Below are 12,678 nucleotides of genomic sequence, written 5' to 3'. Positions count from 1 at the left end.
TGTGTGTAACTCTGACTTTCAAATAAATGAATAAATAAATCTTTAAAAAAAAAAGCGTAGTAGTAGCATCTAACCTACTCAATCCTCTCATATACTTTAAATCATCTCCAGATTCCTCATATCTAATACAGTGTAAATGCTGTATAAGTAGCGTTACATAACTTAGAAAATAATGACAGGAAAGAATTTTTACTTGTTGAATACACACCAATTTAAAATTTTTATTTATTTTACTTGAAAGTCACAGTTACACAGAGGAGAGGGAGAGAGAGAGAGGGAGAGGGTGAGAGGGTGAGAGGGTGAGAGGGGGAGAGGGTGAGAGGGGGAGAGAGAGAGAGAGAGAGAGAGAGAGAGAGAATCTTTCATCCACTGGTTCACTTCCCAGATGGCCGCAATGGCCAGAGCTGCACCAATCCAAAACCAGGAGCCAGGAGACTCCTCCAGGTCTCCCATGCGGGTGCAGAGAGAGGCCCAAAGATTTGGGCCATCTTCTACTGCTTTCCCAGGCCAAGGCAGAGAGCTGGAGCGGAAGTGGAGCCCCTGAGTCTCGAACCAGTGCCCATATGGGATGCCGGCACTGCAGGTGGTGGCCTCACCTGCTGTGCCACGGCGGGGGGGGGGGGGGGGGGGGCACACCCAATTTAAAAAGAAAAAGATGTTTTTAGTCCTTCCTTGGCTGAATCCATTAACACCAAATCCTCAGATACAGAGGGCTTACTGTGTATAAACTGACACCATGACACTTAACTCCTAAACCTTCAGCACATACCTGCTAAGAATGAGGACATTCTCCAATATAACTCTATTAATCTGTATCACAGCATCTAATTTCAAATTTCTCCAATTGTTTCAACAAATGTCTTTTAAGCCTTTTATAAAGATCTGATCAGAATTCTCATGTTGTTTTATCTCTTTATTATTTTTTGGATATAGAATAGTCCTTCATTTTTTATTTTTTTAAAAAATATTTATTTATTTATTTGAAAGTCAGAGTTACACAGAGAGAGACAGAGAGGCAGAGAGAGAGAGAGAGAGTCAGAGAGAGAGAGAGTCAGAGGAGAGAGGTCTTCTATCTGCTGGTTCACTCCCTCGTTGGCTGCAACTGCTGGAGCTGTGCTGATCTGAAGCCAGGAGCCAGGAGCTTTCTCCAGGTCTTCCACGTGGATGCAGAGACCCAAGGAATTGGTCCATCTTCCATGGATTTACCAGGCCTTAGCAGAGAGCTAGATCAGAAGTGGAGCAGCCAAGAATCGAACCGGCATCTGTATGGGATGACTGCGATACACCACTGCACTGACCCCAATGCTAATGAAGTTTTACATCTTCAAAAATGGAAGAAACCAAGCAATGTTAGACTTCATCACAATTTTCCCGTGATTCACATCAGGCATATTTTTACTGCTCACCTGTTATCTTTCCATTTTCCTTTTAGATATCTTTTCAAGAAATGTTTAAGTTAGTTTATTGCCAATAAACTAATAACATAAGAACTTTTTAAAACAACAATAAAAGTACATTGAAGCACTTTTGTGTTTTCTAGAAAATTTTGGAATGTCATTTAAAAAACCTGTACACACAGGGAACAGAACCTGGAGAAAGAGAAATACCAAGTTAAGAATTCACTGTTCCAAAAATGGCCCAGAGAGAGTGACCAGAGTTCAAGAAGGGGCAGGAGAGTGCAGAGGGCATTTCCACTCTCACACCTGTAAGTTATTAATGACCTTTGAAGTGACTGTTGAGGGAAGCACTTGTACATTTGAGCTGCTTCATATGTATACTTAGTGTGTTCAGAGAACTGCCTGGCTTTTGGAGCCCTGAAATATCTTCAAGCTGAATCAGAGATCAAACAGCAAAATCCTTGACTTGGGAATATCATGTAGCCATGTGACATGTGGAAGGACCGGAGTATGAGAACCCAGGTCTGAATAACCACACTGTGTGTTTTTAACTCTGAGAGATTGAGCATTGCTTTCCTAAGTTTTAAAATAACACTCGCAAAAAGTGAAGTCCCAGAGTTCCAAGATAGTATAGTGAGAGGTAACATCTTTATACATTAATTTTGAGCTCAAATACTTACTTGTAGAATAGAACCTAATTACCAAGTTGACGTTAGATAGCTTGTACAGCATGTGCTTGGTTTTTTGTTTGGGCTCTCCGACATTGCCTTTCTTGTTGAGAGCAGAGTCAGCACTTTTGTTGTAGTTAAGAAACAATCACTCCCAGTCCAGCTTTCTCTCTGTCCTAGGAGCCCACACATGAACGTGTTCAGCAACTAGTTTCTCTTTTAGTGGAAGCAGCAACATACATAGGTCTACACCTTTTTAAACATTTTCCCTTATCAGTATTTTTAAAGTGATGTTTTCCCTTTTTACTGCATTCTTTAGGATTCATTATTTTATTCCAAAGTATAGATTTTGCTTCTCATTCATTAGTAAGTAGGTGTTCAAGGTGAATCTTTTGATTAGAAATTAGGAATTAAAACTTAAGAACTTAGTTCTGTTGATCATCATTTATAGTTCCTGTATTTGCCTAATTTCCACAAAATATCAAAAAACTAAATTTAAAGAAGTAGCATAGAACATATAACTATTTTGTTATATTCTATAAATTGGACAAAGATCAAGGAGGGGGAATGAGAAGAGGTGTAGAATAATTATTCTAATGTCTTATGTCCTGTTTGAAATTATCATTATTCATATGATAGAGATTCATTTAGGTTAATGTTGCAAACTACCAAGGATAGTGCAAGAAAAGGAATGTATAGGTTCATCTCATCCATAAATCCTAAGTCTAAGCAGATGGAATCTGGTGATAAGTAAAATCATGACACTGGATTCATCCTGGAGATTTGAGTTTAGTGTTTGAAAAATCAACTTTATTACAACCAATATGTGTAATTTACTAGATTAAGAAGATAAAGGATTAAAAGATACGATTTTCTTAATATAGAAGAAAAAAAGAGCTTAATGTAAACAAGCTAGGAATATGAAGAAACTTCCATGACCTAGCCTCACTAGGCTAATCCTCCGCCTGTGGCACTGGCACCCTGGGTTCTAGTCCCGGTTGGGGCGCCGGATTCTGTCCCGGTTGCCCCTCTTCCAGTCCAGCTCTCTGCTGTGGCCCGGGAGTGCAGTGGAGGATGGCCCAAGTGCTTGGGCCCTGCACCCGCATGGGAGACCAGGAGGAAGCACCTGGCTCCTAGCTTTGGATCAGTGCAGCGCGCCGGCCGTAGGGGCCATTCGGGGGGTGAACCAACAAAAGGAAGACCTTTTTCTCTGTCTCTCTCTCTCTCACTATCCACTCTGCCTGTTAAAAAAAAAAAAAAAAAAAAAAGAGGAAAAGAAAAAGAAAACCACAGCAAATGTACTTAACAGTGAAATGGTGATTACACTCTGAGAGTGTGATGGTGTGGGGACAATGTACACACAGGTGCCTCAGCAGGTGGTCTCCCTCTGGTAGTAGGGGGGATACTCTGGGGCCTGCACAGTTGCTGGCTTGCTGGAGTCCTATTGCCACTGGTCAGTATTTTAGGTCATATATCTACCTACCCAGGCCAAAGACCTGGTTGCTAAGGTTGGAGCCCATGTGTAGCCCCTCTGCAGTGACATGGAGGAGTTGTCTCAACTTATTGGTCCCTAGCATGATGTCATAGGTGTGGCTTTGGGTCCCAGAGCAGTCAGGCCGACCTGGCTGACTCACATGTTTGTTCCTATCTGGAGGCTTATGGTGTAGTGGTCCGTGGGTGGCAGGATGTGGTTCTCAGGCTCAGAGAGGTGCTTCCTTCTGTAGCTGTCATGCCTGACTGACTGGTATGGTTTTTGGTGCCAACTGCAGCATGTTGACATGCTGTCATGCCTTCATGGTGGCCTTATTGAAGTTGTGCTCTTGCTTCTGCAAGCATGTGATACAGATGTCCACCCCACTTTCAGTCCCCTTGTCTTGGCTGACACAAGTGACCTGCACTTGTGTTATATTCCCACTGTCAAACAGCTCCTAGGCCTAGATCAGGTTCATGGGGTTCATGTAGTAGCTGACCGTAGCCTTGGTAAAATTGGAGAGATTTTTCTAGTTGGTGCCGGTTTTGCATGGAGTGGTTGATCTTGGATACAGAGCTTGGCTGCAGCTTACTCATAAGTGTGCCTAAGACAGTGCCATCCTTCAGGCCCATCTGGAAGTCGGGGTGGATGGAGAGGCTGGTCACTCCCTCTAGCAAGCTGTGGAGCCTGGTTTCCTTCTGAGGATCGTATTTAGGCAGGAGTTTCTTCTTGTTTTGTATGTTTTAAAGGTTTATTTATTTATTTGAACATCAGTTACACAGGAGGAGAGTGAGCTAGCGAGCGAGAATATCTTCTATCAGCTGGTTCATTCTTGGCCAGGACTGGGCCAGGCCGAAGCCAGGAACCAGAAGCGTCTTCCGGGTCTCCCACGTAGGTGGCAGGGATCCAGGTACTTGGCTCATCATGCTCTGCAGGAAGCAGTGGAGCAGCCAGGACATGAACCAGTGTCCGTATGGGGTGCTGGCATCACAGCTGGTAGCTTTACCCGCTATGCCACAATGCTGGCCCCAGCAGCTGGTTCTTGACCTTGGTGGAGACCCTGTACTTGGATCCTTTGTTGAATTGCCTGGAGTTCATGCTGGTCATGGAGGCTGGCAGGGCATAAACAGATTTTTAACTGAGGGCTATTCGTAAGTAATCTGAGAAAAAAAAAAAGAATGCTACAATGTTTCTGAAGGAGAAACCAACATCATTTACAGATGATATGATTGTCAAAGCATAAAAGCTTAATCAACAAAGGAAATGAAATATGAGGTGAGAGTATGGAGCAAGGTTGCTGGATGCAAAAGAAGTGTTGAGAACTCAACTATATTTAAACACAAGGGATAATTTGTTAAAAATACAACTTTTAAAAAGATTCCATTTATTACAGCACCAAAAATTTGAAGCACATTAGAGAATTGAAAACATAAGGCTGGCACTGTGCTGCAGTAGGCTAAGCCTCTGCCTTAGGTGCTAGCATCCCATATAGGCACCAGATTGTGTCCCAGCTGTTCCTCTTTTGTTCTACCTCTGTGCTACGGCCTAGGAAAAAAGTAGAAGGTGACCCAAGTACTTGGGCCTCTGCACCTGCATGGAAGACCTGGAAGAAGTTCCTGGCTCCTGGCTCCTGGCTCCAGATCAGCCCAGCTCCACCACTGTGGCCATTTGGGGAGTGAACCACCAGATGGAAGACCTCTCTTTCTCTGTCTCTCCCTCTCTCTGTCTGTAACTCTACCTTTCAAATGAATAAATAAAATCTTAAAAAAATAAGAAAAAGGAAAACCAAAATTGTTTGTTCAGGAAATCTAAATAGGGTCCTGTGTTGTGGCACAGTGGGTTAAGCCACCTCCCATGATGCCAGTGTTTCACATGAATTCTGGTTCCAGTCTCGATTTCTCCACTTCTGATCCAGCGTCCTGCTAATGTGCCTGGGAAAGCAGTGGAAAATGGCCTGAGTGCCTAGACCCCTGCATGGTACATTGTGGCTGTGCCACAATACTGGCTACCAGAGTGTTTTTTTTAACTTAAGAGGCCAAATCAGTTTTATATTTATTAAGTAAAAGCTTTCTATGTAAAAAAAGAGGCCAAATCTGTAGCTGATATGGGAGTGCAAAGGTCTAAGAATATCTAACTCGGGGCCGGCATTAGAGCAGCAGCGGGTTAAAGCCCTGGCCTGAAGTGCCAGTATCCCATATGGATGCCGGTTCTAGTCCTGGCTGCTCCGCTTCTGATCTAGCTCTCTGTTATGATCTGGGAAAGCGGTAGAAGTTGGCCCAAGTCCTTGGGCCCCTGCACCCATGTGGGAGACCTGGAGGAAGTCCCTGGCTCCTGACTTCAGATCAGCTCAGCCCTGGCCGTTGCAGCCATCTGGGGAGTGAGCCAGCGGATAGAAGACCTCTTTCTCTGCCTCTACCTTTCTCTGTAACTCTGACTTTCAAATAAATAAAATCAATCTTTAAAAAAATATCTAACTCACTCTTAAAGAAAGACAGTGTGTTTGTAGTAGATGGGAAAATTTACTCAACAGTTGTAGTAATTGAGAAAGTGTTGAATTGGCATAGGAATAGAAAAATAGACCATTGGAACAGAATAGACAATCTAGAATCTGAACCTAACACATATATGGACATTGAGGGTACTGCATATGAATGGATATAAAGGATGGTTATTTTAAAAATGGTCCAAACACAATTATTATCCAGTTGAAGGAAAACAAACTCAGGTCCCTACCTTAAACCACATATAAAAATGAATTTCCAGTAGATTAAAGGGTTAAACATGAATGACAAAGCCATAGCCTTTTAAAGGACAATAACTTTAGGATAAAGAAAGATTCTTTTAATAAAACACAAAACGTTTAAGCCAAAAATGAAACATTAATCAATCTGATTCAGCATCTAAATGTTTCCTGTTTAAAAAAAGACACCAAAAAGAGTGAAAATCAAAACTAACACTTGGAGAATATAATTGTAACACCCATATCTCACAAAGGAATGATATCTAGAATGCATATAAAACTCTTACAGATCAATAAAAAAGAAAATAAAAAAGAACAAAAGACATGAACATGAAATATATTTTATAAAGGAGGAATACAAACAGCCTGTAAATAAATACATAGGTATGTGCAAACTAAATCATGATATCATTTATATTTACCATAATGGGAAAATTTTAAAGTTGATTAGTAATAAGTGTTGACAAAGATTATAGAATAGAAGAAAATCTCATATACAGCTGGTGAGAATACCAATTGTTATAAGAACTCTGAACAAACATCTTGGTGTTATTTAGTAGTAGTTGGCAGTGCTGGTTGACAGTAAAGTTGAACATGGCATGTATCAGCTACTCCTAGGAATATATCCTAAAGAAAGCTCATGTGCAGTTTTTTATTTAAGGTTTATTTATTTATTTTGAAAGATCTATAGAGAGAGAGAAAGAGGGAGAGATCTTCCATCCGCTGGTCCATTCCCCAAATGGCCGCAACTGCCAGTGCTCACCGGGCTGAAACCAGGAGCCAGGAGCTTTATCCTAGTCTCCCATGTGGGTGGCAGGGGCCCAAATACTTGGATCATGCTTTGCTGCTTTCCTAGGCCATTATCAAGGAGCTGGATTGGAAATTGAGTAGCCAGGACACAAACCAGCGCCCATATGAGATGCTGGTATTGCACTTAACCTGCTACTAACAATGCCGGCTTCTCATGTACAAATTTATCAAGAGACAAGTTCAAGCAGCCAGCATTGTGGTGCAATGACACCAGCATCCCTTATGAGTGCTGGTTCAAGTCCTGGCTGCTCGGCTTCCAATCCAGCTCCCTGCTAATCTGCTTAGGAAAGCAGCAAAAGATGGCCCAAGTACTTGGGCCCCTACTACCCATGTGGGAGACCTGGATGGAATTCCAAACTTCTGGCTTCGGCCTGGTCTGTCTCTGGCCATTATGTCCATTTAGGGAGTGAGCCAGCAGATGGAAGATTTCTCTCTCTCTCTCTCTCTCTCTCTCTCCCTCTAACTCTGCCTTACAAACCAACCAACAGACAAACAAAATCCTTTAAAACAAGCAAACAGGGGGCCGGCACTCTGGTGCGGGAGGTTAATCCTCCATCTGTTGCACCAGCATCCCATATGGGCATGGGTTCTAGTCCTGGCTGCTCCTCTTCTGATCCAGTTCTCTGCTGATGGCCTGAGAAAGCAGATAATAGTCCAAGTCCTTGGGCCCCTGCATTTGTGTGGGAGACCTGGAGAAAGCTCCTGGTTCCTGGCTTTGGATTGGTGCAGCTCTGGCTGTTGCCACCATTGAGGGAGTGAACCAGCGGATGGAAGACCTTTCTCTCTGTCTCTCCCTCTCACTGTCTATAACTCTACCTGTCAAATAAATAAAAATAAAATATTAAAGAAAAACCCAAGCAAACAAAAAGAGCAAGTAAAAGAATGTTAACACCGGCCGGCGCCACTGCTCACTAGGCTAATCCTCCGCCTTGCGGCGCCGACACACCGGGTTCTAGTCCCGGTCGGGGCGCCGGATTCTGTCCCGGTTGCCCCTCTTCCAGGCCAGCTCTCTGCTGTGGCCACGGAGTGCAGTGGAGGATGGCCCAGGTGCTTGGCCCTGCACCCCATGGGAGACCAGGAAAAGCACCTGGCTCCTGGCTCCTGCCATCGGATCAGCGCGGTGCGCCGGCTGCAGCGCGCTGGCCGTGGCGGCCATTGGAGGGTGAACCAACGGCAAAGGAAGACCTTTCTCTCTGTCTCTCTCTCTCTCACTGTCCACTCTGCCTGTCAAAAAAAAAAAAAAAAAAAAAAAAAAAAAAAAAAAGAATGTTAACACCAACATATTGTAATGATGACAAAAGCACAAAAGCAACACAAATATTCATAATAGTAAGCTGGATAAATAGTTTGTACTATAATCATTCATTGGTGAAAATGAATGACCCTTTTCTGTACTTTTTAGTATAAATGAATCTCAAAAAATAGAGTAGTGAGTGAAAACATTAAGTCACGGGAACTTACTATCATCTTATTTGTATAAATATAAAGCAGGAACATTCAAATTGTTGATTGTTAAGATCTACATGCATATAGTGATAAAACCATGAAGAAATTTGATTGAACAATTATCTTGAATTCAAGATAGTGATAATTTGGGTGGAATGATGGGGATGTCAGTGGGAAAAAGCACTGTAGGGAGGAGGGGCTCTCAAAAGTGTTGGTAGTAGTCTCTTTATAAGCTCTATCCTGGGTACGCAAGTGTTCATAAGATTTTATTTTTAAAGTTTAAAAAATTTTCATTTTATTTGAAATGCAAGGAGACAGAGAACAATCATCCATCAGCTGGTTTACTCACCACATACCTGAAAACTCCAAGGTTGGGCCAGGCTGAAGCCAGGAGCCTGGAACATTCTATTTGGGTCTCTCACATGGATGGCAAGGCTTGAGCCATCAGTGCTGTCTCTCTGGGTGCACTTTACCTCTGGATCAGAAGCAGAGCTGGGGGGATGGCATTGTGGTGCAGCAGCACCAGCATCCCATATCACAGCAGTGGTTGGAGTCCCTGCTGCTCTGTTTCCAGTTCACCTGCCTGCTAATTTCCTTGGCAGCAGAGGATGGTCCAAGTTCTTTGCCTCTGTCACTCATGTGAGAGGTCTGCATAGAGCTCCTGGTGCTTTGGTCTGGCCCAGCCCCAGCTGTCACACCCATTTGGGGAATGAACTGGTATATGGAAGATCTCTTTCTCTTTGTCTCTTCTTTTCTCTCTCTGCCATTCTGCCTTTCAAATAAATAAATACATCTTGAAAAAATAAAATACAAAAGCAGAGCCATACTCCAAGCAGAAGTCTAACTAGTGGAGTCTGTTAGAACTGCTGCACCAGATGCCCATCCCCGTGTTATTATTTACTAAGCTCTATGTTCAAAATAAGCAGTTTTTGTGCTACCTTTCACATTAAAATTAAAAGAATTCATTACAGTTTGGTAAAAGACTCTTGGTCCCTTTATCAAGGATAGGGGTGAATCATGTTCTTGAAGATTTAACAAGAGAGCAGACTTTTTTTTTTTAATAAAAAGCTTTTTATTTGAAAATAATTTCAAATCTACATAAGAGTTGCAAGAGTGGTACCAAAACGCCTGTTTTCCTTTTATTTAGATTTAGTCATTGTTAACATTTTATTTCACGAGCTTTATTATTAGACACATTCTTTTTCCTTTTTCTTTCTCTCAACATACACATATTTTTTATCAAGAATTTACAAATAAGCTGCTTGTTTATACCTCTTTGCCTCTAGAGACTTCGTGGCATATTTCCTAAGGAAAGGATATTCCGTGATAGCACAGCAGCGTGTTGTCAGTGTCAGGAAAGTGAACGCTGTAACAGTACTGAAGAGTCTGCTGGCCACATCCTCTGTGCACTGCCGCCTCGCCGGCCTTGCAGCATTTGTCATTTTCCTCCACTAGAGGTGGCAGTGTACGTTGTTCTGGTTTGGTTTTGTTTGTTTTTGGTCTCTTTCATTGGGGCAGTTCTTCAACTTTGCTTTGTCCTTTATGACAGTAAAACTTTTGAAGGATACTGATTTTTTTTTTTTTTAGTTTTCAGAGAATGATTTTCATTTTGAGTTTGTTCGTTTTTTTCCCCGAGTGCATTCTGGTTATGGACCCTTCATCAGAGTGCTACGTAAGTGGTGTGTTCTCCAAGTGTCACATCTTGAGATGCACAGTAGCCATGTATCTCTCATGGGGGTTATTAATTTTGAAAACTGGCCTCAGTGTGGTGAACTTTCTCCACTGTGAGGCTCAGAAATTTTTAAAAAGGATTTCTTTGGGGATAGCTGTTGGTAGGCTTTGAATCTTGTTCCTCCCCTTTAACAGAGAGGTAGGTGCCTGATTTCAGCCTCATCTCAAGTCAGAACAGAGAGGCTGCAAGGAGACTGCTTGGAAAGCTCAACAGGTGTCCTCTGGAGTTTTCAGGTCATAGTTCACTGATGTCTGATGTCTTGAGATCGAGAGAGGGGCCTCCTTGCTCCTCAGAGGTGCAGCAAAGGAGATTTGCTGGTAGACAGGATCTTCCCACTGTCTCAGGAACTAGATCTGAAAGAGAGCTACTGGGGGTCATTTCATGATGTGAGTCAAAGGCCACCTGAAGTGTGAACTGGCCTAGCTGGCAGAGACCAGTTGAACTCCTAGTGATTAGGAAGGAATCAGGTACCTGAATTGGAGTGCGTCTCGCAGGTCAAGGGGATCACCGGTGACAGGGCAGCAGTGTTGTGATGGGAGTCACTCCTAGCAACCACTGAAGGGCTGCAGCAGATTATGTCAGGTTTCAGTCTGCAAGCTGGGCAAGTATGGAGCCATCTGTGCCCTAACTGGTAAAACAAGTGCACTGCTTTGCTGTGGGTGGTAAGGACCAGGTTGGAAAGGGAAGGAGTGAAGTCACAGGAGGAGGGGAGGGAGACTGTCCTCCCTCTGCATTGATAGGGGTTACCCACAGCAGGGGAGAACGAGATCTCACCATCCAACTTTGAAGTTGTCCTGATTTTATGGTGATCAAACTTTTGTTTTTTGTTTTTTGTTTTTTTTTTAAATGGATTTGGGGCTATGTTTGTGATTTTAATGTAGCTATAGGACTTTTAAGTATGAAGAAAAGACATGTCATTGCTTGAATTTCATTGAGGTGCAGGGAAAGAACATATCTTCATAAATTCCACTTACTTGTGTGAAAAAAATCTATTCATTTTTGAATAGGTAATGTGTTACATGATCCAAAATAAAAATATGAAAAGTATACGCTGAGAAATTCCTTCTCATATTTGTGTGCGTTCTCCTAATTGCCCTTTTCCTTTTTTTTTTTTTTCTTTTTAGGATTTACTTGATTTGTTTGAAAGGTAGAGTGACAGAAAGGGAGAGACAGAGATCTCCTGTCTGCTGGTTCACTCCCCAAAAGGTTGCAAGGGGCAGGGCTGGGTCAGGCAGAAGCCAGGAGCCTGGAGCTCCTGCTGGGTCTGCCATGTGAGTGGCAGGGGCCCAAGCATTTGGGTTGTCTTCTGCTTTTCCAGGTGTATAAGCAGGGAGCTGGGACTGGAGTAGAGTAGCTGGGACTCAAACTGGTGCTCATCTGAGATACTGGCATTGCAGGTGGTAGCTTAACCTGCTGCACTGCAATGCCAGCCCCAAAGGTTTATCTTTTTTTTTTTTTTTTTTTTTTTTTTTTAATTTAGTCGAAAGGCAGAGTGACAGAGAGAGGGAAAGACAGAGATCCTCCCTCCGCTGGTTCACTGCCCACAACAGGAGCAGCAGGAACTCAAACCAGGGCTTTGATATGAGATGCTGGTGTTGTAGGCAGAGGCTTCACCTGCTGCATCACCACTCTGGCCCTGCCCTTTTCCTTTTACAGATAAACATTTCTCTGTGTTGCTTGTTTGTTGTTTTAATGTTCCTTTATGCTCTTATTTCTTACCCAAAAGATAGCATACTGTTCAGAATTTTGTGATTTTTTTTTTTTTTTTGGGAAAAGATGTTCTTAACATAAAATGTGCCATTTTAACAAACAAGTGGAATTTCTGGATCCTAGGACAATTCTGTTTTAAATTTTGGGGGGGGGGCAGCTTTGTGGAGCAGGTGGTTAAGATTAAACCCATTGTAAATCCACTGCCCACAATACTGGTGTTGCATATGGGCTCTGGTTCAAGTCCTGGCTGCTCCTGGCTTCCAACAGGTTCAGCTCCAGCCATTGCAGCCATATGGAGAGTGAGCCAACAGATGGAAGATTGATCTCTCTCTCTCTCTCTCTCTCTCTCTGTAACTCTGCCTTTCAAATAAATAAATAAGTCTCAAAGAAATTTTTTTGTGGGAACTGCTACGCAGTTTGCCATAGCAACTCCACCATTTCACATTCCCATCTACAAAGATAGGTATGAAGTGGTTTTGATTTCATTTCCTAATTGCTGGTGATATTGAACATCATTTCATGTGTTTGTTGGTCATATTTATGTCTTCTTTGGAGAAATGTCAATTCAATTTTTGAACTTTTTTTTTTTTTTGTAGGATCTCTATATATTCTGGACATTAACCCTTTGTCACATACATGATTTGCAAATATTTTCTGCCATTCTGTGGGGTGTTTTTTCACTCTCAATAGTGTGCTTTGATGCA

The 12,678-nt window shown here is 42.5% G+C and overlaps 1 pseudogene; it reads right to left on the bottom strand.

Annotated features, from left to right (window-relative positions):
* Nucleotides 1-3,519: 3,519 nt before the first annotated feature.
* On the bottom strand, nucleotides 3,520-4,643 carry LOC100357581 (calponin-2-like; annotated as a pseudogene).
* Nucleotides 4,644-12,678: the final 8,035 nt, after the last annotated feature.

This window comes from Oryctolagus cuniculus, chromosome 9 (genome assembly GCF_964237555.1).
Source record: "Oryctolagus cuniculus chromosome 9, mOryCun1.1, whole genome shotgun sequence".
NCBI classification, from domain to species: Eukaryota; Metazoa; Chordata; class Mammalia; order Lagomorpha; family Leporidae; genus Oryctolagus; species Oryctolagus cuniculus.
The sequence above is the reverse complement of the archived record's forward strand: the minus strand, read 5'-3'. Positions and strand labels throughout refer to the sequence as shown.